A 6,499-nucleotide genomic window follows, 5' to 3' on the forward strand; every position below is an offset into this window, starting at 1 on the left:
GAGAAGAACAAGGGTGCTGTAGTGAAGCATGGGTGTGCTTCTCTCTGACTTGCATAAAGGCTCGCAAGTTGCTCCACAATGAAAGTCTATTAAAGTATTTTTCTTTTTGGCATCATTATTGATTAAAGCTATGCATTTAAATATTACCAAAAGGTGAATCTAGATGCATAATTAAAGTTGTTATTTGTTTGAATCCATTTTATGTTTACTCAAAGCATTAACGTATGAGTATAGTGTAATGTTGCAGCTTCCTTTAACATGTTTGCTATGGGCACTGGGTTGATTAAGTTCAATGGATTGAACTATGCTGATTGGTCCGAACAAATCCATTATCAGTTAGGAGTTCTAGACTTAGATCTAGCATTAGTCTCAAAAAAGCCAGCAGCCATTACAGAGACCAACACTAAAGCTGACAAGTCTCATTATGAGGCTTGGAAGCGGTCTAACAGGCTAAGCTTGAACTTAATGAGGATGACAATGGCTGAAAATGTTAAGCCATTAATGCCCAGAACAGACAATGCGAGAAAGTACATGCTGAAAATTAAGGAATGCTCCCAATCGGACATAGTTGACAAGTCCATCATAGGATCCTTGATGAGTGAGCTGACGACCAAGAAGTTTGATTAGTCACAATCCATTCATGATCATGTGACTGGCATGCAGAATTTGGCAGCCAAACTAAAATCAATGGGAATGGATGTGAGTAAATCCTTTTTAGTTTAATTTATTATTAACTCACTTCCTCTTGAGTTTTGTCAGTTCCAGATGAATTACAACACCCTTAAGGAAAAATGGAACATTCAGGAAATCAAGGCCATGTTGATACAAGAGGAAGGGAGGTTAAAGAAATTGAAGGAACACTCTATCAATCTCACATTTCATAATGGAGCTAGTAACAGCAACAATAAATCAGGGAAGAAAGGCAAGAAAAGGGACAATGCCCTAATGAAGGTTAATGAGGGCCAAATTTGTAAGGAATTGAGTGAATCCCTTTTAGTTTAATTTATTATTAACTCACTTCCTCTTGAGTTTGGTCAGTTCCAGGTGAATTACAACACCCTTAAGGAAAAATGGAACATTCAGGAAATCAAGGCCATGTTGATACAAGAGGAAGGGAGATTAAAGAAATTGAAGGAACACTATCAATCTCACATTTCATAATGGAGCTAGTACAGCAACAACAAATCAGGGAAGAAAGGCAAGAAAAGGGACAGTGCCCAATGAAGGTTAATGAGGGCCAAATCCGTAAGGAATTGAAGTGCTACTTCTGTAGGAAGAATGGTCACTTCAAGAAGGACTGTCCTAAAAGGAAGATTTGGTTTGAAAAGAAAGGTATACTTTATGTTTCAGTATGTTTTGAATCAAATCTTATTGAAGTGCCTAATAATACCTGGTGGTTAGATTCTGGTGCAACTACTCATGTGTCTCATATTATACAGGGATTTCTTTCGATCCAACCCATAAACGAAACTGAAAAGTTCCTATTCATGGGAAACAGAATGAAGGCACGAATAGAAGGAATTGGACTTATAGATTGATCCTGGACACTGGTTGTTATCTGGATCTTGAAAAGTGTCTCTATGTTCCTGAATGTGCTAGAAATCTAGTTTCTGTAGGGAGGTTGGATAATGTTGGTTTCAGTTTTAAGATTTGTAATGGTGTTTTTTCATTATACAAACTTAAGTACTATTATGGTTCTGGTACTTTGATTGATGGTTTGTATCGTTTTAATCTTGATGCTGAATTTATTGAATCCCTGTTTAATGTTGAACACAATAGGTATAAACGTAGTGCACATAATGAATGTTCTGCTTTCTTGTGGCATCAAAGGTTAGGTCACATATCCAAAGAAAGGATTTTGAGGTTAGTGAAAGGTGGAATCTTACCTCAATTGGATTTCACTGACTGGGATGTGTGTATAGATTGCATTAAAGGTAAGCAAACTAAGCACACATTAAAGAATCCAGCCACAAGAAGCAGTGAATTGCTTGAACTTATACACACTGATATATGTGGCCCTTTGATGTTCCCTCTTGGGGTGGTGAAAAATATTTTATTACCTTTATCGATGATTTCTCACGTTACGGTTATGTATATTTACTGCATGAAAAGACTCAATCAGTGGATATCCTTGAGATATTCATTAATGAGGTAGAAAGGCAGTTAAATAGAAAAGTTAAAGTGGTGAGATCTGATAGAGGTGGTGAATATTATGGTAAATTTAATGAAAATGGACAATGTCCAGGTCCATTTGCAAAGTTTCTTGAAAGCCATGGCATTTGTGCGCAACACACAATGCCAAGCACACCTCAACAGAATGGTGTAGCTGAAAGGCGGAATCGTACTCTTATGGAAATGGTTAGGAGTATGCTAAATAATTGTACTGTACCTTTATCATTATGGATGCATGCATATTTACTTAATAGGGTTCCTAGTAAGGCAGTTCCTAAGACCCCTTATGAACTGTGGACGGGAAGGAAACCTAGTCTGAGGCATCTTCATGTTTGGGGTTGCCCAGCGGAAGTAAGGATATATAATCCACATGAAAAGAAGCTTGATGCTAGAACGTTAGTGGATTTTTCATAGGATATCCTGAAAAGTCAAAAGGGTACAGATTTTATTGTCCTAACCATAGTACGAGAATTGTTGAGTCTGGTAATGCTCGGTTTATTGAAAATGGCCAAATTAGTGGGAGCAGTGAACCACGTAAGGTGAATGTGCAAGAGATTCAGATTGAAAATCCAACTCAGATGGATTTTCCTAATGTCTCTTCTTCGGTTGTTGTTCCACTTGTTGTATCACGGTTTAACAACATGGTTGAACAACAAAAAACATTCCGAACCCACAAAATGACCATATAAATGATGAACCAGCAAATAATGAACAATTCAAATGATCAAGTGGTTTCACAAGAAATAGCATTACGGAGGTCACAAAGGCAAAGAAGGCCAGCTATTTCTAGTGATTATGTGATTTACTCACTTGAGCATGAATGTGAATTGAGCATTGATAAGAATCCAGTCTCTTTCCAGAAAGCCATAGAATGTGATCATTCTTAAAAGTGGTTTAATGCCATGAAGGAAGAAATGCAATCAATGGGTGATAATCAAGTCTGGGATTTAGTTGAATTGCTTGAGGGGTCAAAACAAGTTGGTTGTAAATGGGTTTTTAAGACCAAACGGGACTCTAAGGGCAACATTGAAAGATATATGGCCAGACTTGTTGCTAAAGGTTACACTCAGAAGGATGGCATTGATTATAAAGAGACCTTTTCTCCAGTTTCCAAAAAGGACTCTTTAAGAATTATTTTGGCTTTGGTGGCTCATTATGATCTAGAGCTTCACCAAATGGATGTAAAGACAGCCTTTCTTAATGGTGACTTAGAGGAGGAAGTATATATGGACCAACCAGAGGGTTTGTGGTCACAGGAAAGGAAAACTTGGTGTGTAAGTTAAAGAAGTCAATATATGGACTGAAGCAAGCTTCCGTCAATGGTATCTTAAGTTCAATAATACCATCACTTCATATGGTTTTATAGAAAACACTGTTGATCGGTGTATTTATATGAAGGTCAGTGGGAGCAAGCTCATTATGTTAGTCCTATATGTTGATGACATTCTTCTTGCTGCGAATGATGTTGGGTTGTTGCATGATGTAAAGGGTTTTCTCTCTAAGAACTTTGAAATGAAAGATATGGGAGAGGCATCCTTTGTGATTGGAATAGAAATATTCCGTGATAGATCACAAGGACTGTTAGGATTGTCTCAAAGAGCTTACATTGATAAGGTATTAGAGAGATTCAGAATGGAAAAATGCTCGCAGGAATAGTTCCAATTCAGAAAGGAGATAGGTTCAGCGAAATGCAATGTCCTAAAAATGATTTGGAACGTAAAGAGATGGAGTCTATTCCATATGCGTCAGTGGTTGGGAGCTTAATGTATGTTCAGACATGTACTCGACCGGATATTAGTTTCGCGTAGGAATGTTAGGGCGATATCAAAGTAATCCCGGGATGGACCATTGGAAAGCTGCAAAGAAAGTACTTAGGTATTTACAAGGCACTAAGGATCATATACTCACTTATAGAAAGTCCAGCCATCTAGAAGTGGTGGGATACTCGGATTCAGACTATGCCGGTTGTGTAGATTCGAGAAAGTCTACATTTGGCTACTTGTTTCTCTAGCGGAGCAGTATCATGGAAAAGTGGAAAGCAGTCTGTCATTGCTACTTCCACTATGGAGGCTGAATTTGTGGCATGCTTTGAGGCCACTGTTCATGCATTGTGGTTGCGGAACTTTGTCTCAGGTCTAGGCATTGTCGACAGTATAACTAGACCGTTGAGAATTTACTGTGATAATTCTGCAACTGTCTTCTTCTCTAAGAATGATAGGTACTCTAAGGGTGCAAAGCACATGGATTTAAAGTATCTATCTATGAAAGAAGAAGTGCAAAAACACAAAGTGTCAGTTGAGCATAGCGGTACTGATCTGATGATAGCGAATCCGCTAACTAAAGGCTTACCACCCAAAATCTTCACTGACCATGTTGATAGGATGGGCATTATAGATAAGTCCTTGTTAGCATGATGTTTAAACTTGTATATATATATACATATGGTTGTTTTGCTCATATTATTGTGACACTTGGGAATTCAATTAAAGATGTTTTTGCTTATTTATGTGTTATCCACATTATAGATGTATACAATAATGGTTTGAGTGAGATAACAATAACATGATGTGATTGTATTGTTTGTTGAATAGTTTCTCCATTAAAGTTTTATGAATTGAAGTGGTCTGTGATATATGGAAGGAATCATGTCGATTAATGACTTGTGACCGCCATAATCCGATCATCTTAATTCTAATTAAGGTAAACATGATAGACTCAAGAAATGCACATGGGCCAAGTGGGAGATTGTTAGATTATTTAATAATCTATGTGGCCCATGTGATTAAAGGGCTTTCTAATTAAGGTGGCCCAAGATGATGGTTATTGGGCTTAATGGATAAGAGCCAGTTAGGGTTTTAATACCCTTCCTCGCCTTATAAAAGATAAAGGAATCAACAGCTTAGGGTGAACACATAAAAGAAAACAAAATAGAGAGTGTGACGGTTGCCTCAAACACATATGGTGATAGCTTGTTTGAGAGAGCTCATAAAAGAAACTCCTATAGCTGTTGATTATTCTCTGACTATTGAAAGAAAACTTACGGACAAAAGGCCAGAGGAAGAAACATTGATCTGCTGTTACGGTGAAAATCGAATTGCCGTAACGAGGTAACCCATAACATAGATCTGCTGTTATGGATCAAGGTACGCTTCTGCTTATTATTTATTTCTATCAAACAAATCTTATAAACAATAGACCTAAGTTATATTAAAGATTATTTAACATAATCTACGTCAGATATGTAGTATTACGAATATTCAAATAGATGTTTTTGAAATAATTAAAGAATAAATGCCAATTTAATTCTTGAACTTATTTAATAGGATTAAAAATGTCAAATTTGACATTTTGGGCCAATTTAGTCTTTAAACTTGTTTAAAATAATTTAAAAATAGATTTAATATTTTGGGTCAGTTTAACCCCTGAATTTATTTAAAATAATTTAAAAAAAACCATATTTGACATTTTGAGTCAATTTAATCTCTAATTTTTTATTGTACTTACAATGTAAAATTCATTAGATAGACATTTATTAAAACTGTCGTTGGGATTAAGCTAACTAATTTATTGAAACATTAATTAATTATAAAATATAGAAAAATGATATATTTAAGTATATTGTATCTCTCTTTACCTTGATTGATGATTTTGAATATACAAATATGTATTAATTTGAACATTTTAAAATTAATCTCTCTTATTGGTTTATCGCATATGAAATCTACACATTTTTCATGTTGAAAAATTAAAGTTATAATGCATGTTTATCAATTTATTATACTACAACAAATAATATTTTTATGGATTTTAAATTTTATTCATAAGTGTTGGAAAAGTTTGATTTGAGTATTTTTATTTTAGGACAAAAATGGATAAAGAGTTAATCATGTCAAATTAAATCAATTATTAATTTGTAAAAATCAAAACAAGTTCAAGGGTTAAATTGGCCTAAAAGTGAAATCAGATGTTTTTAATCATTTTATACTAGTTCAAGAGCGAAATTAACCCAAAAGGTCAAATTGGACCTTTTTTATCCTGCTAAACAAGTTCAGAGACCAAATGAATCTTTATGTTAGTAATTAACTACCCCTTGTCAAATTAATTACTATGTTCTATAAATAAATCCTTTAAAGTTTTTACACGGGATTTAAGAAAGTAATTAATTCTCCTAAATTATAATAAAATCAAGGATAATTTGACAAAATTACTCTTTATCTCACGTTATTATATTATATCCAATATAAATAAGGGAAACTTGAAAAAAAAAAAATATTAGTCCCTAAAATATTTAAGACAACTTATATTTTGGTACAAAACTATCACCTAA

Source organism: Jatropha curcas, chromosome 5 (genome assembly GCF_041381405.1).
Source record: "Jatropha curcas cultivar XTBG-Jc1 chromosome 5, XTBG_Jcur_1.0, whole genome shotgun sequence".
Lineage (NCBI taxonomy): Eukaryota > Viridiplantae > Streptophyta > Magnoliopsida > Malpighiales > Euphorbiaceae > Jatropha > Jatropha curcas.